Source organism: Bos indicus x Bos taurus, chromosome 18, assembly GCF_003369695.1.
Source record: "Bos indicus x Bos taurus breed Angus x Brahman F1 hybrid chromosome 18, Bos_hybrid_MaternalHap_v2.0, whole genome shotgun sequence".
Taxonomy (NCBI): Eukaryota; Metazoa; Chordata; class Mammalia; order Artiodactyla; family Bovidae; genus Bos; species Bos indicus x Bos taurus.
The window spans coordinates 54,229,954-54,253,568 of NC_040093.1; the positions used below are offsets into that span (position 1 = coordinate 54,229,954).

General features: G+C 56.8%; 1 protein-coding gene and 1 long non-coding RNA gene across 2 annotated transcripts in view; one reads left to right on the plus strand and one right to left on the minus strand.

Moving 5' to 3' along the window:
* The window catches only part of GSE1 (Gse1 coiled-coil protein), a 395,207-nt gene that overhangs the window by 75,791 nt on the left and 295,801 nt on the right, over positions 1 to 23,615 (minus strand).
* On the plus strand, positions 20,839 to 22,262 carry LOC113875464. Its single transcript, XR_003506251.1, has 2 exons — positions 20,839 to 21,542; positions 21,896 to 22,262. It is a non-coding gene; the product is annotated as an uncharacterized LOC113875464 (long non-coding RNA).

A 23,615-nucleotide genomic window follows, 5' to 3' on the forward strand; every position in this document is an offset into this window, starting at 1 on the left:
ACAAGTACTTATTTGATCACAGTTCTGGAGGCCGGGAGCGCTGGCAGGGCCCTCCCCTTGGGGGACAGACCACTGCCTTCTCTCTGGATGCGTATAAGGACACTAATCCTATGGGGTTAGGGTCCCACCATCGTGATCTCATTTACTCTGAATTACTTTCTTAGAGGTCCCATCTCCGAATACAGCCACACTGAGGGTCAGGTCTTCAACATACGAATTTGGTGGTGGGTGGGTTGGGGGGGACACAAATATTCAGTCCATCCAAGCAACCCCCTGACAGGCGTCAGCCACCACTGCCAGGCTGTGTGGACAACAGAGCACTTGAGTCTCTGAGTGTCGGTTGTGGGGCGGGTGTTACATGGAGCTAACAGATCCCCGTCAGAGGGTAGAGGGGTGTAGATGAGGTCTGACAGGCTCTCCTGGGCCCCCACAGAGGACACACGGCCGGGAGGACCCAAGTTCAACAGCAGCTCAGAGAGACACCAGCCCTGCCCTCCTTCCCTGTGGCTCAGCCGCTGCCTGGCTTCCAAGGCTCACCACCTGCTCCCAGCTCCTTCTCACATCTCCAGGATGGGTCCCTCCAAAGGTTCTACATGTATTGCTTGTACTCACTCTCTCTCAGCTCATCTACTTCTCCCCTTCATCATACATTTTTCCACGGCAGGACCAGAGCATCTGCAACCAAAGCTGCCTCTTGCTCCTCTTTGCTTTCCCCACGATTTGCAGGAGCTCAATACACATCTATGGAACCAACGATGGAGCTGGGGCACCTGGCAGTTTGGTCCAGGAGTTGACCCAGGTTCCAGCCACAGGGTCTTTGCACTTGCCGCTCCCTTCACACGCCAGGCTCTATGGGGCTGCCTCCCTCACTCTCATCATCTCTCTCACCTGAGGCTTCCCAGCCTTCTTGCCCTGGCTGTCTTATGGAAAGCCCCACCATCTTTCACTGGCCTTCCCCTTTTCCTGCTGTATCTTTTCTCTGTAACTCCATCTATCCCCCATCTTACTGATTCTGTCTGTTGTCTACCTCCTCAACTACTGCTGGGGAGGAAGTAGTAGTATTCCAGGAAGTCAGGAATTTCTGTCTGCGTTTTCAGATGGAATTTCAGTCCCAGACCCTCAGTGCCCAGCTTACAGTCAGTGCTCAATACATGTTTGCCGACTGCATGGGGTGAGCTCCCCATCCGTGGAGGTATTTAAGTCAAGCACAGATGATCTTTCAGGGCTGCTTCTAATCTAAGACTTGGCAGCTCTGTGACTTCCTGAGATGGAGCTCCGTGGGGAACTCTGCTCCTAGGCGGGGGACGGGAGGCCACCCCAGAAACCAGCCCTTAGTGGGTCTCCCACGCTCAGGTCTGGGGAAATCCCCCACCCCCAGGCCCCTCAGGAGCAACGCAGCAGGACCCAGGCAGACCCCACTGTCCCCAGACCTCCAGGACATGTCGCTTTGACCCCAGCTGTCCTGCCCACAGCCGGCCCAGGCGTACAGCTGACACAGGCTGCCTGGCAACAGGGCCAGGCCGGATTATCATACATTAAGACATAATTACTCTGTGGAAATTTACAATACAAAGCACCCTCCCCAACAAGTTGGCTTCAGAAGGATTCCAAGGATACAAAGCACTGCTGTGTCTCCGCCTGAGCCTGAGCCCCCTCCCCAGGCTAGCCCCGGCCAGAATTTCAAAAAAAAGCGGGTGGGTTAGACTTTGCAGAAACCCCATTCTGCAGAAGCCCAGCCCAGGGATGGGCCTTCTGGCTCTCTGAGCCCCACCCCTCGGGACGGTCCTCCTGGTCCCTTCAGCCCCACCCCCGAAGCCTCTCTGGGTTTCCCTAGTCCAGGAGGCTGTAAGCATCACTGGGACCCCTCTTTCTCACACCCAGCCTGCTCTGCTTAGGGTAGAGAGAACCACACATCTCAAGCCACATCCTGGCTGTGACCTGCAGTGAGGCGGAGCCTCGAACAGACATTGAGTGATAGTCGCTCAGCCGTGTTCAACTCTTTTGAGACTCCATGGACTGTAGCCTGCCAGGCTCCTTTGTCCATGGACTTCTTCAGACAGGAATACTGGAGTGGGTTGCCATTTCCTTCTCCAAACAGGCATCACTGAGCACCTACTGTGTGCCAGGCACTGTTAGCACCAGGATACGACCGTGAACGAGACAAATCAGACCTCTCCGGGTTCTGGCAGCGCCTGCAGTCCTGTGGGGAAGACAGATGAGAAAATACACAAATAGTGCACTTCCTGTGTGTCAAGTGTGCACGCAGGGTGGGAGATGGTTGGCTTGTGCAAAAGCCCAGCGGTGGGACCACAAGTGGTCAGGCTGGGGCGCAGCAGTGATGAGAAGATCTCTGGCTTTCACTCTAAGTAGGTTCTGAGCAGGGAGCCACCTGCTCTGATTTAAAGTGCCGGCTGGGCCTGGGTCTGAATCCTTCCTCCCCCTTCTTGGCCAAAGGACCTTTGCACAGGTCTGTCACCCCCGGAAGCCCCTGGTTCCCTCCGCAAAACAAAAACAGCAACAGCTACCACAAACCCACAGTGCAGAGCTGCAGAGAGAACACAAAGAAGATGGGCTGGCACACGGGTGGCGGGGGGGGGGCAGTGGGAGGGAGCTCTCGGGGCCTCAGTTGCCCCATCTGTAAAATGGGCACCAGCGGCCGGGTCACCTGTGCCTATCATCTGGGAGCCCATGTGACCCCGAGTAGACTCTTCCCCCAACACACAATCTACACTGAGGCTTGGTGGCCATGCTCTCAGTGTGATCAACAGCGTTCAGGGGAAAAAACTGATTAGGGGTTATTTACCCTCTGGCCATAAAACCCAGGGGCAGCCGAGCAGGAGCAGCTGCCCAGTCTCCACCCTCCCGGGTGTCAGCACAGGGTGTCTGGGGCCGCTCTGGCCTCTGGGGAGACGCCCCTGCAGAGCCAATCCGCCTGCTGGGCGCCGGCAGGAGGGGCTGGGAGGAGCCTGCACTTATCTTAAGGATCTCAGGGCCTTTCACCAGCCTCCAGGCTCACTGGTTCCCGAGAACAAAGGCCAGCAGCCTCCCAGCACCAGGTGGCTGACAGTTCAGCAAGAGGCCCAGAGAGGGGCAGGGCCCTGCCTGCGGTCACACAGCCTGCGGTCACACAGCCCGCGGTCCCTCCGCGGTCGAGGCGCCTGCTGTGCAGAGGAGCGGGCCAGCTGTGGCGGGCTTGGCTGAGAATGACAAAGCGCTGGAGGCCCAGGGGGCTGTGCGAGGCCCCCGCTTCTCCCGGAAACTCCCGGGTAAAGGTGGCCTTAGGCTTCTGAAGGGTGTCTCCTGGGGTGGGCGACCTGAACCTCTGGGCCACGGGCACACCCTCCTCTAAGAGATGGGGATGATGTGGGGGTGGGCAGAGGACTGGATGAGCTAACGCCTTGGCCATGGCCAAGACAGGCTGGGGGCAGGAGGGCGCGCCCTGAATTCCTTTCTTCACCACCCTGTGCGGGGCAGCATGCTCAGGACGGCAGAGAACTGTGCTTTGGGTGCACAGCCCGCGTCTCTGAAGGGTCGGCACCCCAGAGCCTCCGTCCCCCACTCCGCCCCCACCGTGTTCCGAGGCACCCGTCAGGGCCCTCACTGAGTTCCTGGATGACGGTGGGGGCAGATCACCCCACCTCCAGGCCCTCAACTTCCTGTCTGAGACGTGGGGATGGGGCCTGCAGTCAGGGAGGGACAGGCCTGCTCTTATAAGCCCTGCAGCATCACCCAAAGCTGGTGGGGACTTCCAGGGTGGCCCAGTGACAACCCGGGAGGTGGGGAAGGTCTGCTCATGTCCCTTGGGGTTTGCAGTGGCCAAGCGCGGGGCTCCAAATGCACACCTGGCCTGGCCAAGGCGAGCTGGGGGCCTGAGCTGCAACCCCAGGATGACCTCTCAGGAAGGAAAGGGGCCAGAACACCCACAACACACCCCAACTCTGGGAGGATAGAGTTTCTGGAAAGGAAGGGTCTGGAGGGACTGCCTGCTGGGAGTGGAACACCCCCACTGGAAGTAGGTGCTGGGAGTCCGAGGAGGTTTGCAGAAGGAAGCCGCTCACGCTCACAGGTCAGCTGGGGACTCTGCACACCCAGCTACCCCATCACTGGGCCACCCGAGCCTAGGAATAAGGAGAGGAGGCAGCACCGGGTTCTGCTGGCTCTGAAAAGAAAAGCTCGCCTCTGGATTCAATTTCTTTCCAAGTTCTTTTTAGAAAGATAAACTCTTTCCTCCTGGATTCTGTAAACCTACTGATTTTCAAATTCCAGATACCTCTGAGACCAAGGCCCTTTAGATGTGCTTTTCTCCCCGGAATCCACACTTCTCAGAAGCGTTTGGTAACATCGTGTATTAAGGATGCGCCATAAAAATAAATTGCATTGTAAAAGGGGGCCTCTTAACAGACAACCTGGGCTCTAGGGTTAAACGTCCAATTTTGTACCATTATCAGCAATGATGTCAGACACATCAAAGGGCACCAAGGTTTCTGCGCCCACTCCCGCAGGACACCTGCCTGGCGCTGAGTGGGTTAAACAGGGCCCCAGGTTCCTTAATGCTTCCAGGTAATGCTCCCCCATCACCGCCTTAACACCAGAAGATTCCCTGGGACCAAATGCTCCTGAAGACAGCTGTCAGACACATTAGAAAACAGAAAGAAACACACACACACACACACACACACACACACAACGACGCAACATACCAAATGCCAAAATATCATGAAATTCAAACAGCTAAAACAAATATAACCATAAAAAGACTAGAACCCTAGAAAAACAATCTCTGCAATTAAGCAGTTTTCTGCTATATAGTGATAATCACCTAATTATACTATTAATGACAGTTCAACCTGCTTCCAAATAAAAGGACATTCCTCCATACCAGGATGCCAGCTGTTAGTTACAGATGTCAAACATCTTTAAAGCATGATTATTAAGGGGAAAAAACTCTATAAAATGAACACATCCATATTCGCACCCCCCATTAAAAAAAAAATCACAATTAGCCACGTTGGTTTTGCATTGCCCAAGTGAAAAATCACGAAAATAAAATGGCAAAGTCCAAGCGCAAGGCATTAGAAAGGGCAGGGGAAGGGCAGCCGTTCCCCCTCACCTGGGCTGTGCCCGGGTGTCTGCCCCACCAGGAGAGATCTAGGGCGGATGTGTGTGTATTTTCACGTCATCATCCTTCCAATGGAATCATCTCGGGACCAGGATGCTGACGCTGGATAACTGATCTCTGGATCATCCTGCCAGAGCTCTCCCCTAGGAAACACACGCCATCAGACGCCCGGGGTAGGGGGTGGTCAGGCAGTGCGGAGCTGCAGCAGAATCAGAAAGAACTCGGGTCACTCTAAGTGGTGGCCGCCCGCCCACCAGTCCCGGGCCCCACAGACATATGCTCAGGCTTATTCGCTGCCAGTATTTCTCCAAACTCTGTGCACCTTTGACATTCGGGAGCGCCAAGGTGTAATAAATACCCAACTTCATCTTCTGCCAATAGGCAGCCCCATTTAATTAACTGGAGCGTAAAGAGCTGGGAGGATGGGGGAGGGGACGCAGGAGCAGACACAGGGCGAGGGGATTAACCTTTCGAGCAAGCGGCTGGCGGGCCATGGGGGCGAGGGTCGGGGGGGTGCGGGGGGAGTGGTGGTGCGGGCATGCAGACAAGCTTGATAAATCGAAAGCAGGGGCCCTGGGAGTTACAGCCCCCACCCTCAAAGAGCAGATCCTGATAACCTTGTCGGGTTCCCTTGAGGGGCCCCGGAGGTCTCCAGGGTGGCAGGGACAAATGCCAGGCTGCCTTCTGCCCCGCACTGATGGGTGAGGAGGAGGCCCTTAGGGGGCCTGGCCGAGGGGGCCTGCCATTTACGAAGCCACTCAACGCTCAGCCGAGCTGCAAAGAGGACGGGCCGGCACTGTGCTTTCTGCCTGCTCCCGGGGGCTTGGGCGGTGGCCGAGGAGCCCTTCGGAAGTAGGGTGGAGATGCTGAAAGGGAGCTGTGTGGTCTGGGGACCTGGGCCACGAGGGAGAGCTGGTGGCCTTCTGACCCCAGGGCCCTGTGAGCAGAAGGAGAGGCAGCTTTGTTGAGTCCGGCTGCCGCTGACCTGTGGGGATTAAGCCTCAGATTTAATGGGATAGAAGAGGCTATGTCAGAGGGCAGGAGAGGATTTCAGAGCCGCTGAAAGGCACAGATCAGTGTCAGGAGGAGCCTGTCCTGCTTAGCTGCCAATCTGCTGTGTGACCTTAGGCAAGCCACTTTCCCTCTCTGGGCTGCAGCAGAATAAACGGACACAGGTTTGTTTTTTTTCCCCCAGGCTGAATTCTCACTGCGGAGCCGAGGAAACACATCCTGGAGGGTCATTTATCCAGTTTACAACTTCCACGGCTGGCCTTCAATAGCTTCCTTTCTCCCCCACAAGAGCACCAGGGCCAAGCCAGCTCTGCACCAGCTGGACTCCCTCCAAGAAAAACTCAGGCTCCAGGGGCCGCCTGTCAGAACCAGACGGGAGGCCAAGGTACCCCTGCTCCCCAAGGGGGAACAAGGCTTTCCGAACCAGTCCTCCCAGCGGGGTGGGGGTCCCTGTTCTGTCCCAGCCAAGGAATAACACTGCCCAAGTTCTCCCCCAAATCCTCCCACCCAGAGGAGGGTGGCAGAGGTCACCCACAGGTCCCAGCCTTCATCCCTCTTTCTATGGAATTCAGCCTTTGGAGAATTTGCTCTAGAATTCCTAGGAAGTTCCTCAGAAACGCATGCAGGACACTCAATCACAACAAGTCCATCCTGAGTGCTCTTGGCCAGAGGAGGGGAAATGCTTCCTGGGCAGAGGCTGGCAAGGGTGCTGTTGGCACCTGCTCTGGCCTCACCTGCCGGGTGGCCAAGGTGTCGCTACCAGTGACACCTGTGCTACTGTCAGCAACTAGTGACGGCTAGCTGCTCAGTCGTGCCTGACCCTTTGTGACCCCCAAGGTCCTCTGTCCATGGGATTCTCCATGCAAGAATACTGGAGCGGGTTGCCATATCCTTCTCCAGGGGATCTTTCCGACTCAGGGATCAAATCTGGGTCTCCTGCATGGCAGGCAGATTCTTTACCAATGAGCCACCACGGAAGTCCATTGCAGTGATGAAAGTCATCGCTTTGCTTCTGAGTTTCCAAATGAAGACGTATCCCTCGATACTGAAAGACAGCGGATCCCCAGGACACTGCTCCATTTCCCAGCACTGAAAACCGAGACTCGGGCAAACAGTCCGGCAGCTCAGCACCTCACAAGCTTAAATGCGGGGCCACCACGAACAATCCAGCAATTCCACTCCAGGGTACACACTCGAGAAAAATAAAAACATGTCCACACAAAAATCTGTACACATACGTGCGCAGCACCATTATTTGTAACAGCCAAGAAGTGGAAACAGCCAAAACACCCATCGATGGGTGAATGGATAAGGCAAGCGTGTCCCATCCATACGACGGAAGGGTGCTGTGTGCTCAGTCCCTTCAGTTGTGTCCAACTCTGTGATAGAAGGGTGTGTGCTCAGTTCCTTCAGTCATGGGACTTAGGGACTGTGCAACTCCGAGCACTGTGGTCCACCAGGCTCCTCTGTTCATGGGATTCTCCAGGCAAGAATACTGGATTGGCTTGCTGTGTCCTCCTCCAGAGGATCTTCCTGACGATAGTAGGGTATTTGGTCATAAAAAGGAATGAAGTCCTGACATCTGCTATGACACGGATGAACCTTGAGGACATTATGCTAAATGAAGAGAAATCAGACACAGAAGGACACACACCGTGGGATTTCACATCTGTGAACCGTCCAGAACAGCCAAGTCCATGGAGAGGAGACGGAAAGTAGCGGTTGTCTAGGGCGTGGGCTTCCCTGGTAGCTCAGTCGGTAAAGAACCTGCCTGCAGTGCAGGAGACCCGGGTTCGATCCCTGGGTCAGGAAGATCCGCTGGAGAAGAAAACGGCAACCCAGTCCAGTATTCTTGCCTGGAAAATCCTACGGACAGAGGAGCCTGGTGGGCCACAGCCCGTGAGGTTGCAAGAGTCGGACACGACTTAGCGACTAAACTGCAAGGTTTGGGTGACTGGTTAAAATGGGGCACAGCTGCTAACACACAGGGTTTCTTTTGGAGTGAAAAATATTCTAGAACTAGATTACTGATGGCTGCAACACTCTGTATTATAATCACTGAAGTGCATGTTGTAAATTGCATGTTGAAGTGCATGGATTATATCTCAATGACTCAAAAAACCAGCTGAAACTCTGAGACAAACAAGCAAGCTGGCAAGGCCCGGGAGGAGACCACCAGGAGGTGCAGAATCCCCGAGGGGCTCTTGACTCTACATTATGGCAAGTCTGTGCAAAGATCTTCAAGGCGGGAAAGGGGTGGTGGGCAGTAACCAAGGGGCTGGAAATTGGGGGCGGGGGGGTGTCATTACTGCCTCCAGAATCAAAACGTCAGGGTTCAACCTTGGCTCTACCATGTAGAGCTGTGTGACCTTGGGAAAGTGACTCCACTTCTCTGTGTTTCTGTTTCCACCTCTGGACGTGGTGCTGGTGGTAACAGGGAGTGTGAAGGATGGGAAGCCTCTTAAACCCAGGGGCTCCAGGCAGCCCCCTTAGCAGAGCCCATGGGGCCTCAGGAGCCCGACACCCACACAGCCTAAACCCCCTCTCTGCAGCCTGGGTCTCCCTGACGTTCAGCCTTTGGGATCCCTCTCATGCTGACTGCCCTGATGGCACGGACGTCAGCAAGCCCCCTGGATGCTGGGAGTCCTTTCCCTAGATACCCTCGAGCACCTAGAAGTCAGTGAGATCCCATGGGTGTGGGAGAGGGGGAGGGCCTGGAAACCGAGGGAGGAGAGCCAGGTTCTAGAAAAGCCTCTTTCAGGTTCAGGCTCCAGGCGCACACCTCACCTGCTCAGTCCTTCTGGACTCCCCGGGGCGTGGTGAGGACGGACTAAAGTGCGTGTGTGCACGAGAGGGAGTGAATCCGTTTGGAGACTTTCCCTTTATTTATTTTTCTTCCCTCTGCACTGCAAAGGCTCACAGGATCTTAGTTCCCTGGCCAGGAATTGAACTGGGGCCCCCTGGCAGTGAAAGCACCGAATCCTAGCCTCTGGACCACCAGGGGATGCCTGAGACCTTCTAAAGAGACATGCCCCTGCAGGAGATGATGCGAGCGCGCACACAGGCACGTGCGTGGACACGCTCGTGACAGAGCACTAGAGCTGCTGTCCTCCGGGGCCCGCTGGCCCCCCACCCGGTGCCACTTGACCATGAAACCACGCCTTCCTCCATCGGACTGTCACGTGGAGGTTTAGACCCCCACCTCCATCCCAGCCCACTTCCCACTTCACTGATGGGCACCGCGGCCGCCTCTCCCACGCCCCTCCCTTCCATCCCTCGCCCACCCTTGGCAGCCGCACGGGATGCTGCCGGCCGAGCTCCACGGTGGCTCTGGCCCCCGCCTCCCCCACTTGGGCTCCTGTCACCCCTGAACTGCCCATCCTGTGTTTGATGTCAGGGGTAGGTCAATCCCTGTCTGGGGTTCCCCGTGTCGTCCAATACAGCAAAAAGCACCCCCAGCTTCTGAGAGCCCCCTGCCCCCTGCCGAAGACTGAAAAGGCTGCCCCAGACCCCCATAGCATCCCCTACCCCACCCCAGGTCACAAGCCAGCCCCAGCCAATGGAACTTTCCACAAAGATGGAAACACTCTCTTCCTGCCCTATCCAATAGTGGCCACCAGCCCCACACGGCAATCCAGCAGTGGGGCTGGAGTGACTAAGGAACGGACGTTTTGATTTTGTTTCATTTTGAGCCATTTCATTTAACGCTTTACCTTTTGATGGTTAACATGCAGCTAGGTCTGGTCCCTGGAAACTCCAAGTGTGGCCTACGGGCCAGCCACATGGGAGCCACGTGGGCCTGGGGAAGGGGGACGCAAATGACCTCAGAGCCTCGAGGGAGGGAAAGTCCCCATCTGCCTTGTCAGGTACCACCTCGACCCACTTGAATCAGAAGCTGCCCCTTAAGAGCCTGGGTGACTCGAGGGCACGGTACGGTCTGTGTCTCCTCCCTTCACACCTCCCCCATCTTCCGCTTTCAAAACCCCCTAATTCTTCAGAATCTGTTTCCAACACCACCTCCTCCAGGAAGCCCTCTCAGATGGCTCCAGCTGACTGGGAACTCACTGACCTCCAAGCCCCCGGAGTCATGTGCATCCCTCCAGGGGCCCCATGGAGGGATGGGGCCCATGTGTGGCTTGCAGTCCATGTGTGGCTTAGCTCCTCCCCTGCGCAGGTGGCCAGGAGGGCCTCAGAGGCATGACCTATGACTTACTTTCCACTCTCTGCTCTGCCCTCCTGGGCCTGGCACCCAGCAGGTGCTCAAGCACTGCTGGGGCAGCTGCAGCTACAAGAAGCCAAACATCTTGCCAAACCAGGGCAAGGAGAATAGACCAGTGCGAGGAGAACAGAGTTGGTTGCAGGCTATTTGCTTTATTATTCCTTCCACTCGGCTTGCCCCACCGGTCCAACCCGCTGGCCGCCTCTCTCCGAGCCCTAGCGCCTGGGAGGTGACAGAGCCCTGAGTCAAAGGCATCAAAACCAGAAGCCAAGGCCAGGCAGGTGGAGTTATTGGTTTCAGTGAGCCAAATAAAGCCTCACATGCTTTTCATGAACCTTTCTCTCTGCAGGTCAGGAGCAGGGCCACAGCTCCAGCACGCAGCAGGTGTCAGCGCCCCGAGAGCTCACCAGGAGCCCACCTCCGGGACCCCGGAGGCCCCTGAGCATCGCGGGCAGAGGCAGGTCAAGGGCAGGGTCTTCCCGCCCCCAGCACGTTCCCTCTCGCTGCCACACTTGGTAGCCTCCCGTGCATCCTGGGCTCTGAAGATCTTCCCTAACGCCAAGGCTTCGAAGGCCAACGCTGACCAAGGACCCAGGCCCCCAGAAGCTCCCCTTGGGAGCCTGCGGCTCACACAGGCCACACTTCATCCCATCAGGCAGCTCAGCCTGCCCCCAAACAGCCATTTCTCCAAAAAGCTCAGTGCGAGGAGCCGCAGTTCAGCCTGGGAGCCTAGGGCCACGGGTCACGTCTTGGCTCTAACCCCGGAAGCTGCCAGAAACATCACTTTTGTGTCCTCCTCTGTCAGGCGGGGGATCGAAACCCCCGCCTCCACCCCTGCGGCTCAGGCAGGAAGTGGCCTCAGCCCCACGCGGAGAGACGGTCTCCAGGGGCTGCAATATAAACATGCCTGTCCAGGCTGAGGGCAGGTGCAAAGCCCTGGAGAGACCCACCCAAACCCACACAGGCCTGACGTGGCTCCAAGGCCTCCCCACGGCACGCTAGGGCTACGGTGTCATCTTTAGTCATGGGTTTCCAAGAAGCAGGGGAAACACGGGTTAACAGGAGGCTGCCATAACCAGCTGAGGCCTGCCCCAGATCTCCAGGCCCAGTTGGAAACAAGACAGTGATAGCAATCACACTAAACACAATGCTGATAACAGGTGACCATCCACAGAGGGCCGACAGGTGCTGTCCACCACGCTAGGCATTTTAAACGCACAGACCCTTTACTTCCCACAGCAAGCTCGGGAAATGCCACCCTCCACATATACACTCAATTAAACTGAGGCATGGGGCTTCCCAAGTGGTGCTGGTGGTAAAGAACCGGCCTGTCCGTGCAGGAGACACAGGTTCAATCTCTAGGTCGGGAAGATCCCCTGGAGGAGGGCATGGCAACCCATGCCAGTGCTCTTGCCTGGAGAATCCCACAGACAGAGGAGCCTGGCGGGCTACAGTCCATGGGGTCGCACAGAGTCGGACACGACTGAAGCGATTTAGTGCACGCACAAACAGGGGCACAGAGCATCCAGGTAGCCTGCCCAAGGCCTCACCGGGAATAAATGGGAGAAGAAGGACTCAAATTCCGGTCACTTGGCTTCTGAGCCCACGAGTTCAACCGCCAGGCTATGCCCCTCATACATAATGGAGGCTGCTCCTGCCGTTGAACCTGGGAGCGGAGGAAGGAGTAACCGGTCCTAATGGGTGAGCTCAGAGAGGCTTCCAGACTTCTGACCCCGGCCTGCCAGGGAGTGGAAAGATCCCATTCAGAGCACGGCAGAGGGTTAGAGAAGGTCAGGCTAGACAGACAGGCAGGGGATTCACTTCCAGGGGCCTTACCTCCCATGCTAGGAAGCCGGGCTCTGCTGAGGAAGGCAGATCCCAGCAGAACCATCCTGGAAAACGCTAACCTACTACATAGAACAGTTCAAATATGGTGGAGGCCTGTTACACCCCACCTTGGAGGGGACCTTAATAACACCGGCCACCATCGTATTCTAGATCCAAAGGGGATCTGATCCCTATGGGGGCCCCCAGCGTGACTCCCGGGGGCGGACGCAGAGCAGTGGGGGCGTCCGGTTTCTCCCCTGCAGGCATTACCCCTGCCGGTGACTCCACTGTTGTGAAACTCGGGGGCTCAGGAGCCCTCTGACTAATGCTTCCCACTATCAAGCCGGGCCTGGGCCTGCTCTGGCTGTAACTCTGCTAATGAGATGTGAGTTATCAACCCCATCTCTGGATGGAGAAACTGAGGGAGGGAAGGCTGAGAGAGTTCCCAGAAGCCTCCTCACCTGGTGACTTGCCAGTTTCTGGGTCAAGGGTCTAGCTGGCTGCCCTAGACACGGATCAATCCCTGTGCGCTGAAGTCCAGGATGAATATTCATGAGCCTATCTGGTTCCACACTTTCATTTCTGGCCCAAATTAATAATTTACCATGGAGTTCCATAAAAATCAGACATAACTCATTAGCAGCTCCCCAAAAGGCACTCCAGGCTTCTCACTGATCCTGGGGAGGGGCTGGTCTTTCTTCTGTGACAAGTTAATGAGGCCCTTATTTTGAGCAACAACTCTTATTTGTGCAGGGATAGTGAACTTGGAACTTGGGGATCCCACTGCCGTGGAAGGCCACCCAGGTGTGAGCCCCCTCTTCCCAGCTGCCCCACAGGGGCGCCAAGGCCTCTGCTCGAAGCCCCGCCCACGTACGACTCAGGACACTTATGGAGCTGTCCCTGTAGATGCATAGACTCTCTTCCGCTGGCAGACAGGGCTGCCATCCACCTGGGCTTCCCTGGTGGCTCAGATGGCAAAGAATCTGCCTGCAGTACAGAAGACCTGGGATTGATCCCTGGGTCGGCAAGATCCCCTGGAGAAGGGAATGGCAACACACGTCAGTATTCTCGCCTGGAGAATCCCATCCACAGAGGGGCCTGGCATGCTACAGTCCATGGGGTCGCAAAGAGTCAGGCATGACTGAGCGACGAACACTTTCACTTTCTTTTCTTTCACCCTCTACCTGGATGGGGAACCGGCAGGTGAATGGGGTGTGTGCATGTGCAACAGGCTCTGTGTTCCAGAGAGGCACCCCCATCACCCACCCGACACGCTCTTGCTATTAATAGCACCTTGCTATGCCCCGCTTAACTCCCCTCCAACTGATCCCAGGCAGGTTCAGCCCTCACTGTAATGAACAGGATGTGACACCATGTGACTTCTGAGGCTAGGTCCTCAAAGGCCATGCAGTTTCTCCCTTGTGAGCCGGGACCCCAGCGTTTGGAGCACTGAGCCCCCATACAGGAAACACGGCGTCCCCGAGGCAGCCATGGTGGAAGGAAGCCCAAGCCACACACAGCGGGCCACACAGAGATGCTGGACCCAGAGCCCCAGCTGGGGTCCTGGGCAGCAGCTAGCACCGCCTCCCGGGCAGGAGAGTGGGACAAGCCCTCGGATGACTCCAGAGTCTGGCCAGCAAGTGTCCTCCAGCCTCCCAGTCTTCCCAGCAGAGGCCACAGGCCTCACAGAGCAGAGACCAGCCGCACTCCACCGTGCCCCTCCTGAAGGCCTGACCCGCAGCACACGTGAGCACAATAAATGAAATCCTCCTCCATCCCAGGGGATCCTGACCCCCTGCAGGCCCCCGCACCAGCGACCCCAGCTGCTGATGTGGCCCACCACACCCCGGGCCAGCATCCTGTGGTGAGTGCCGAGGCAGAGCTGGCTGAAATCTGCCTGTGCGGGAAACCTCAAAAGAGCAGTGGTGGGCAGGAAGGGACATCTTTACCCCTGGGTCCTTGAGAGCGAAGACAGAGGCGGACGATACCTGCGCCGCTCACTCCCGGGCCCGCCCCCCTCCACGCAGCTGCATGCCCTGCCTCACCGCACCCCGTCCTTTCTCCACTGCTCCCCACCAGGCAGGCAGCCCCACCCCGCAGGCCCCTCCAGCGAGCTCAATTAAGACCCAGGCACCATCTCCTCCTCCCCTTCCTTTATGTTCCCGCCTGCCCCCTCTTCTCTTGTCAGATAATCACGGGAAACCGGCAAACGGTTGACACAGTTACCAAGACAACAGAAGTTAGGACTGGCGAGGAGGTCTGAAAGCTAATCCTAAATGAATTACAGGACAAGAGTGACAAGGGGGTGGGGACCCGCGTCAAGCAGCTTCAAAGAAGGCCCCAGCGTCTGAGGCAAGGTGCCGTCTGCCTTCCGCGTGGGCTCTGTCACGGGCCTGGGGGGGTGACGCTCGAGTCCTCTGGGCGGGGGGGGGGGGGGGGGGGTGGTCGGAGAAGGGATTCATTCAAACGAAATTCTCCACTGGAGATGGTCTGGCAAGGCCACCCAGTTAAGACTCAGGGCCTGGGGTTCACCCAATTTTGCTTTCCTGATGTGGGGGGTGGGGGCCAGCAGGGAAGAGGCCAGGACGATCTAATCGAGGCAATTCCATGGTTTCTTTACTTATTTAGAACTTGCCATCTTGTGACCAGAGCAGCAGCATGGGCCCAGCTGCCTGACAGCAATTTGGAATCTGGGCAAAGGGGCCCACGGGCAATGTCCACCCTGCCTTGGTCACTGCCCCTGGTCAAGCGTGACTCAGTCAGGCCCCTCGGGAACAATCCAAGACATGGGCAGCTCGAAGTCCAAACGTAGCTGCAGCGAATGGTTCCACAGCGCTTGGTCCGGGCCTCCTGCCGATTTACTCCCCGGACACTCATGAGACCCCGACGAGGGAGGCCCTACTGCTGGCCCACTTGACAAACGGGGAAATGGAGGCCCGGAGAAGGTGAGTAACCTGCCCAGAGTCACACAGCGTGTCAGGAGCTGAGACCAGATCAACCCCAGGGCTCTCATCCCAGTCTTTGCTCCACCCAGCACTGCAGCATCAGAAAATGTCGCTGACCTCGAGGCCTGCCAGGCAGACCCCCAAATGTCAGCTCCTGGCTGTCACCCACCTGAGGGGCAGGCCCACACCCCACTCGCACCCCAGGGCAGGTGCAGAGGCCCTCCCGGATTATCCCCATCCCCTGCTCGTTCACTGGCCAAGGACACCTCTATACACGACAGCCCCGTGCTCAGATGTCCCAGGGACAGGCTACCCTGGCCTAGTTTCTGCACTCGGGACTGTGTCAGACCAGGTGTCACACTCGAGCGAGCCTGAGAATCCCCTGGAGGGCTCGAGAACACACAGACCGCCAGAGCCCACTACAGACTTTCTGCCTCAGTATGTCTTGTTCGGGGTAGGGGGAGCCGGTCCTGACAATCTACACCTTCTCAGCTCCCAGCTGGTGCTGACGCTGCGGGCCTGGGAGCCCTGTGTGGAGAACCGCTGGGGTGTCACTAGCCCACACTTGAAGCCCCTCGCCCCGTCCTCCTCCTGCCAGACCCTGTGGCTCTGAGAGGCGCCCCCTGCCCGACCATTCGCCTCCACAAGGGAGGCTGTCCGAGTGGACTTTCCCAAACAAACGGGATGGGGTGCACGGCCACCTGCCCCGGCCTGTACCTCCAGATGCCCTGCCTCGCGCTGCCTCCCTGCCTGCTCTCTCGCCTGGACCATGGCTGTCACCTCCATGCTGGTCTCCCTCCTGCGCCCCCGACCCCTGATCGCCGGGAACCTCCTCCCTGAGCCCCGTGGCCAGGAGGGGCTGCTCAAGGCACCCCGCCCCCAGCTCCCATCTCATCCCCTGCGGCCACGTGGACACCTTCGAGGCCTCAGGACCCTCACACGAGTGTGACCCTGTCCCCGGGCCTTTCCTCTCAGACCTCCCCAAGGCTAACCTCTCCCTTTCTTGGGGTCTCGGGGCACCCCCCCACCTCCCCCCACCACACACACACACACTCTGGCCACCTGCTCCATTCTCCAGATTCTCAGCCAAATTTCTGTGCACCGGGGCCGGTGCCTGGCACGTGGTAAACATGTTTGGGGAGTAAAGCAATGAATTTGGTGCTTTAAAGCCCTGGATTCCCGCCCACTTACAGCAGGACTGGTGTCACGTGTCATTGGCCTTATGACCCTCGAGACCCTCCAAGTGTGGTTCCAACCCACTCAGTGATTTTATTCCCCAGCACCCTGCTTTATCCCTCCTCACCAAGCCCTCCCATGCCCCTAAAACTCTCCTTCCTGCCCTTCTGGGGAGGCCCAGCCCCCCAGGGGAATGGCCCGCTTCCCACCAGCTGCCCCTGTCCCCACTCTCCGGTCCTCATGCCACTGCTGGGCCTCCAGAGGTGGACAGCAGCCCACTGGACGGTCAGGGAAGCCCCTTCCGTGGGGGCTTCCATCCTGCCCACTCATTCTCTCCTTCTCGTCCTCAGACCCAGGGCCTCAGAGTCTGGAAGGTGGGGCCGGAGTCTGGACGCTCTCAGGGTGCAGGTCTCCACCCTCTTCAAGGACACACAGGTTGCAGAGCCCGGCCACCAGTGGGCACCTCTAAGAATGGCCTTCTCAGCACACCTGGCATGAACGTCACATGCTGACTGTCTTAAGAGTGGTTTCCCTATTCTTTTTTAAGATTAGCGCACTTTATTTGTTTACTTATTCATTCATTCATTTTTGGCTGTGCTGGGTCCTCATTGCTGCACATCGGCTTTCTCCAGCTGCAGCAAGGCTGCTCTTCATTGCGGCGCACGAGCTTCTCATTGCAGCAGCTTCTCTCATTGCAGAGCACAGGCTCTAGGGCATGTAGGTTTCAGCAGTTGCCCCGCGGCATGTGGGATCTTAGATCCCAGACCAGGGATGGAAACCCCTGTCCCCTGCATTAAGCAGGTGGATTCTTAACCACTGGACTACCAGGGAAGTCCGGCTTCCCTATTCTTGTTCATCCCTCCTCACTGCATTAGCTTCCTTCTACCAATCCTCACCCCTTTGGCGCACACCACTTCAAAGGCCTGCCTCCAACACCCGCGTCCTCCACGGAGTCATTTCCTCCACCAGGGTAATGGATCCTGTGAGTTTCCAGAGCATTCTGTCCTCACTCATCTCACTCCCTGCTCATTCTAAAGCAACCTGAGGATGAGACACAGATTCCTTCGCTGTCCCTGTGGGGGCCACACTGGGTCCAGGTCAGATGGTGATCTTTAGGTGGGGACAGACTGGTTTCCAGGTGGCTCAGTGGCAAAGAACCTGCCTGCCAATGCAAGAGAAGCGAGTTTGATCCCTGGGTTGGGAAGATCCCCTGGAGGAGGAAATGGCAACCCACTCCAGTATTCTTGCCTGGAGAATCCCGTGGACAGAGGGGCCTGGTAGGTTACAGTCTGTGGGGTGACAAAGAGTCGGACACGACTAGACAACAACAGACTGGTCCGGTGTCCCTGGAGGACAGAACTAGGTCAGACGCATGCGTGTGCTCCGTGTGAAAAGCAACATTCTAACAACCCACGGTGGTATGGCGGGGCTGAGCCCCAGAGACCGCCAAATGGCAAGAAGGGAGGGGTTAGGCCATCTGACCTCTGAGGTCCCTTCTGAGTTCCCTCTGAAGTCTCTTCTGTGACTTCCCAACCCCACGGGCCATTAAGCAAGCGGACAGATGCCCACTGGGCGGCAGTCCAGGCCTGGTCAGAGGGCGCTTCCTGTCTGCCTCGGGAGGAGCGGGAGAGACAGAGGAGGCCCTGATTCTTCACGATTGTGGGCTTCTGCTAGGGGCCTGGACTTGGGCGTTGGGGGTGAGACCTGGGCCCAGATTAACACCCCAGGCAAGCACTGGCCTTAGCTGTAATTTGGCCTAAGGGCAACCATCAACCCAGCCTGAGTAGTGGAAGGCCTGGCATTGGTGGGAACAAGCCAGAAAAATGCATTTCCCCCTAAAGACTTGTAAAAAAATTCTCACTGATTTTTTTCCTCTTACCCCAAGCTTTCACAGCTCTAAATATGCCACACTTAGTAATTTTACGAGCAAACTAAGCTATACATCACACAGTTTTATGTTCCTAAATTAACAAAAGGACTTTAAATCTATATGGAGCTCTTAAAAAAAAAAAAAAAGCACTGCATCTATTTTTATTCCCTCACCCCCAAATTCCCTCTTTCTTTCTAATATACGCCCCTCCATCCGCCAAGTGGCTTCAAAATTTTTGATTGTGTAGCTAGACCATCAAGAAGCGACCATTCCAAGTATGGATGCAGATCTGCTTTGCTGAGGGCCCCGTAAGAGCTGAGGCCACTGTCCTTTGGGAAAGGCTATTGGAGGGGCTATTAATATGCTAAGACATTCCCAAGTAGATGAAGAGTTCATATAGTCCACGTCTACCAATTCAATCTCACCACAAATCTAAGAATTAGAAGTCAACAGGTCCCTTCAAGGTCTTCTGACATCCAAGTTCTTAGCTGCAAAGTATGGGGTAGACCAGATGACCAGAGGGGCCCATGTACACTTGACCTTGGAGAGAAAGCAGCACCGTGGGGCTGCTCCATTCACACAGGTCCATATCCAAATAACATGGAGCCCCGGACTCGGAACAGAAGTCCGGGTCCAGACACTTCATCCCACGGCTGGCTGTGTCTCTGGGAGCTGGGTGGCCCTGGCCAGCTGCCCTCTGGCTCTCCTCTGCCTCCTGCACAGAAGGAAGCAAACCCTCCCAGCCTCTGCCCCTGCCTCATTCTAGGGCAGGGATCCAGGTATCATAATGACTGCCTGCTCCCAGCACATAAAAGGAACCTCTCCTGACTCCAAGAGCCAAGAAGATAAGAAGCAGAGGGTCTCCAAAGGGGCTATATCAGGTTTCCACCCATGGAGTAAAAGTAACACGTTTAAGGCAAGAAAAAGGCTTAATGAGAACCAAATTGAGCAGGGGCGGGGGGGGGGGTGGGAACCAGACCAGGCCCCTCAGAGAAGGGCTGGGCCGCAGCTGGGACAAAAGGGCCCCCCCACCCCGCCTGAAAGCCGACAGATGGAAATGTGGCGGCCCCTCCCCACTTCCCAGGGGTATCGGAAGATTAATTAGTGACTGCCTGGAAAGTGCTAGATGGGAGCCGAAACGCCTGTCCCTGCTGAGTTTCTGAGCTGTAAATAAGCAGCTTTCTCAATCACCAATGAAATAGCAATGTTGTCCTTTTATCTGACTCAGATCCCATTAGGCCCAACTTGCCCCTAGAACAGGCTTTGGGTGTTCCAGAGCTGCCCGAAAGCCCTGGGTTTGCTCATGACCCGGCAGCTTCCCAGGACGAGCTCTCGACAAGCCAGAGCTGGGCCTGAGCTCTGTCACAGCTGCCTACGGCGGATACCCCCCACCCCCCAGTTTCAGCTCCTGAGGGGGCCCCTGGGATCGGGCAACTGGCAGCTGGAGGCCCATAGCTCTGGCCGGCCCTCGCCCCCAGCCACCTCCCCCAAATCAGGTGAGCAGACCTGGGCCGGCCGCAGCCTGGGGCCTTCTGGAAGCAGGCTGGGTTGGGGGGGGCGGGGGGCGGTGAAAAAGAAAACCAGGCAGCTTCCCACAGGCCACTTGGGCCAAGAGTCCCTTCTCTCGGGCACCGCCGCTCCCAGCAGGGGAAGCCCACCATTTGCAAGCCTCTCAAAGGAAGTGCAGACAGGGGCCCAGGACCGCTGACCCTCGGGGGCTGCTCTGCTCAGTCCTCAGTCGTGTCCGACCCGTAGCAACCCCATGGACTGTAGCCCACCAGGCTCCTCTGTTCATGGGATTTTTCAGGCAAGAATACTGGAGTTGGGTTGTCATTTCCTTCTCCAGGGGAGCTTCCTGACCCAGGGATCGAACGCACATCTCCTAGACCTCCTGCATTGGCAGGCAGATTCTTTACCCACTGAGCCATCAGGGAATTTGGGGGTGGGGGGGGTCTCTGGGGGAAGGGAAAATGTTCTGGGGAGACCCGGATTCTCTGAGAGCAGGCTGTGTTGCTTTGGGCCAAACCCCAGGCCTCTCTGGGCCTCAGTTTCCTCACTGGAGAATCTGGAGTGTCCTTTCCAGCAGTGGACAGTAGGTCCCCAGGGGAAACCAGGGTCACCCAGAGTTCAGCACGGGGCCAGGGTGGGGTCAGCTGACAGCTGAAGAGTCCTCCCTCTGCGAACTCCAGGAACAAGATAAGGGGGCCGGCAGGGCGCCACCGCCAACACCAACGGCCAATTCCCTCCCTCGCTCGTTCAACAAATATTTATTAAGCAGGGACTCTGGAGCCAGGCTGCTCGGGGTCAAAGCCCAGCTGCACCATTTACTGCCCTCGCGGCCTCCACCTCCCATGCCTCAGTCTCTTCAGCTGGCAAATGGGAGTATGTTAACACCACAGCTGGTACGGAATGCACACCAGAGAAGCAGTGGCTGCTGCCACCCCTTCTTCCTGATTATTTTCATCCCTGTTATTATCACTCTGGCGCTGAGTCGAGCAGGAAAGAAACACACAGTCCCCACCTGCGTGGAGCTTGCAGTCTGATCACGCTCAGGAAACGGGGTAACTGGGCACGCGTGCACACAGAAGGGAATCTCAAGTGGTATTAAGAGACCCCACCCACCCATCCACCAGCCCCAGCTCCCTTGACACACACCCGTGCCTCCTCCTCGTGGCATAGGAGGTATCCTCCTGGACACCAAACCCCCCAACAGTGAATGAACACCAGAGGCCAGGCAATGCATCATGGGGTGCAAGGGGCCTGTCTGGTCCAAAGATCTGAATTCAAGTGCAGCTCAACTGCTAAGAGGCCCTTGTGATTTTCTGCAAATAATTCCACCTTAATAATAATTATTATCATAGCTGTCACTTCTCTGTGTGAACATCACCCCAGGCACTGTCCTCGGTGTCTCGCAAGGATTCCCTCACTTAATCCCTTACACCAGATGTCAGCACACTTCCCCTGCAAGGGCCAGATAACGCATGTTAGGCTTGACCGGCCTTGTCCCAGCAAGTCCATTTTGCTGCTGGAGTGGGAAAGCTGCCACAGATAATACACGGAGAAACGGGCCTGGCCGAGTGCCAGGAAAACGTTACTCACCAAGTCAAGCGGTGGGCCACAGAGGGCTGACCCCTGCCTTACACTGACACTGAGGGAGACCCAAGTAGGGATCCCATTTCACAGATGGTAAAATCGAGGCCCAGAGAGCTCAAGTCACCTGCTGAAGTCACAGCTCGGGACAGGCAGAGGACTTCAAACCTATGCTGCTGCTCGGCCTCAGTCTCGGCAAACAGGAGGAGACTCGCCTGATGCCAGCCTGACTGGGAACAAACTGCCCCTCCACACCCGCCTCAGGCCCCAGGGAATGGCTGGATGGTAAGTTCTGGGTCCCGGCTCTCTGCACTCTGTGATGGGATCTGGCCACGGGGAAGAACAAGGTCCCAGAGGCTCTGGAGCACACGGGGCTGGCCCAGTCCAGGCCCCTCCACCCTGGGCCAGCGGGGTGGGCGGCGGTCAGCTTTGCAGCCCAGCTCCTCCATTTCCCAGCTGGGTGAGCTGCTAGCGCCTCTGAGTCTCACCTTCCTCATCTGTGAAATGGGCAGACAACAGCACTCATCTCAGGGGTTGGAGTCAGATTTACAGGACAAATTCTGGCAAAGCACTAAGGGAGCCTGAGGCCAATCACAAGAACCAGGTCACTCCTTTTACAACTCTATCTGCTACTCTAGGATGAGCTGACTGAAGTCCAGGGAAGCAAAGCCACTGGACCACGGTTCTTCTCAGTGAAGCCTCTACACTGTGACGGCGAAATTATAAAGTACAAACCATGGTGAGGAAACTGAAAAAAAAAAAAAAAGGACACGCCTCCCTTCACAGACCCAGAGGACGTGTGCCCTGACCTCCTCAGGGTCCCGATCTGCAGACCTCACACTCTGCTTCTCAGAGCTTCACACCAGCCACGACTCATTTCTCTTAATTGCTCTGGATTTCCTAGCCTGACACTTCCTCCTTTTCTCTCCGAGGCTCCCAGTGTAAATAGAAAATCGGTCACCTGATGAATAAATATGTGCCAGCAGCCACCCAATGGCAGGTGAAGTGGGGTGTAGATTACAAACACCTGTGCTTTAAAGACGCCCTGTACTTAAGAAGATTCATTCTTGCTACAAACGTGTAGTGAATGTCTAAAAGGCCAGACACGGCTCTGGGGGTGGCGCAGGAGGTACAAAGGGGGTGGGGGGAGGCCACTGGGAGCCGCCAGCCAGAGCTCAGGCTCAAAGGGCCTTGGCACCGCTCTCAGCCACCCGGGGGTCTTCCTATGGGGGAGCCTGGGGGGAGCCTTGGGGAGCTGGCTCTGAGCCCCAGGATTGGGCCCGGCACCCTTTTATAAACTGGGGATTCCGGTTCTAATTTGGAGCGGATCTGGGAAGTGCCGTGCAGAGGTAAGAGAAGTGCTGGATTTGCATCTCAGGCTGTGAAGGAAAAGAGACAGAAGGCAGTGCAGATCCTGAGAAACATGCTTCCTGCGAAAGTGGTGGAGACATCAAGCGAGAGACACGGACCTTGTCAACTCTGGGGAAGGGACCCAAACCAGCCACAAAAAGACTCAGAAAGAGTAAACAGGCAGCTTTCACACAGAACTGAGAAGTCCTTCCCACTTTTTTCCTCTTCCGGCCTCCTACTACTCTACCAACTGGGTGAAGATGTTTGCCCTGGCTCAGATCTCCAAGAGTTGGGTCCTGCCGGGGGCCCATCCCCTCCCCTCACACGCCTCCCAGGGGGATCTGGGAGAGCTGCAGGAGCTACAGCCAAGGTGACGGGGGTGGTGGGGTGGTGGTGGAGCTTCTGAACAGAGGAATAACCTACCCCCCCAGCCGGCCACATGCACCTATTGCCAGCAAAGCAGTTCAGGAGTAAACCTCCACTGGCAGCCTCCTCTGCAGAATGTTAAAAGCCCCAAGGTGAGAAGCCCAGAAACAGGAGAAGTCCCCTCTTCTTCTTACACGCCCCCATCCCCCCCAAATCCATGGATGCCTCAACTTCCATAGGAACTGTGTGACAACGCACAGGGAAGATAAGACTCTCAAAGGAAGGAGGGGGAAATAAAAACAGCCCATTCCTAGAACCAGCAGTCACATGCAAACCAGCCTTCCTGACCTGCGGGTCACGTGCCCTGCCTGGGGCAGGCTTGGTGAGATGCTCCCGACCCCAGGGGACCCTGGAAGGGGGTGACAGTCTGCCAGCGGGACCCCAGGAATCACCAAGGTTGCTGCCTCCTTCACCAGGAACCCTGGCTCGCCTGCTTCCCTTTAGCCTACATGTAATTATTTTTAAGGTTTCAAAGTCCAAATAAGGTGAACACAAGAGGGGCTCCCCAAACCTCCTGCTGTCACCCCCTCCCCTCTCCTTTGGGCTGCAAGAGCGACTTGCCCCGAAACAGAAAGTTACAGG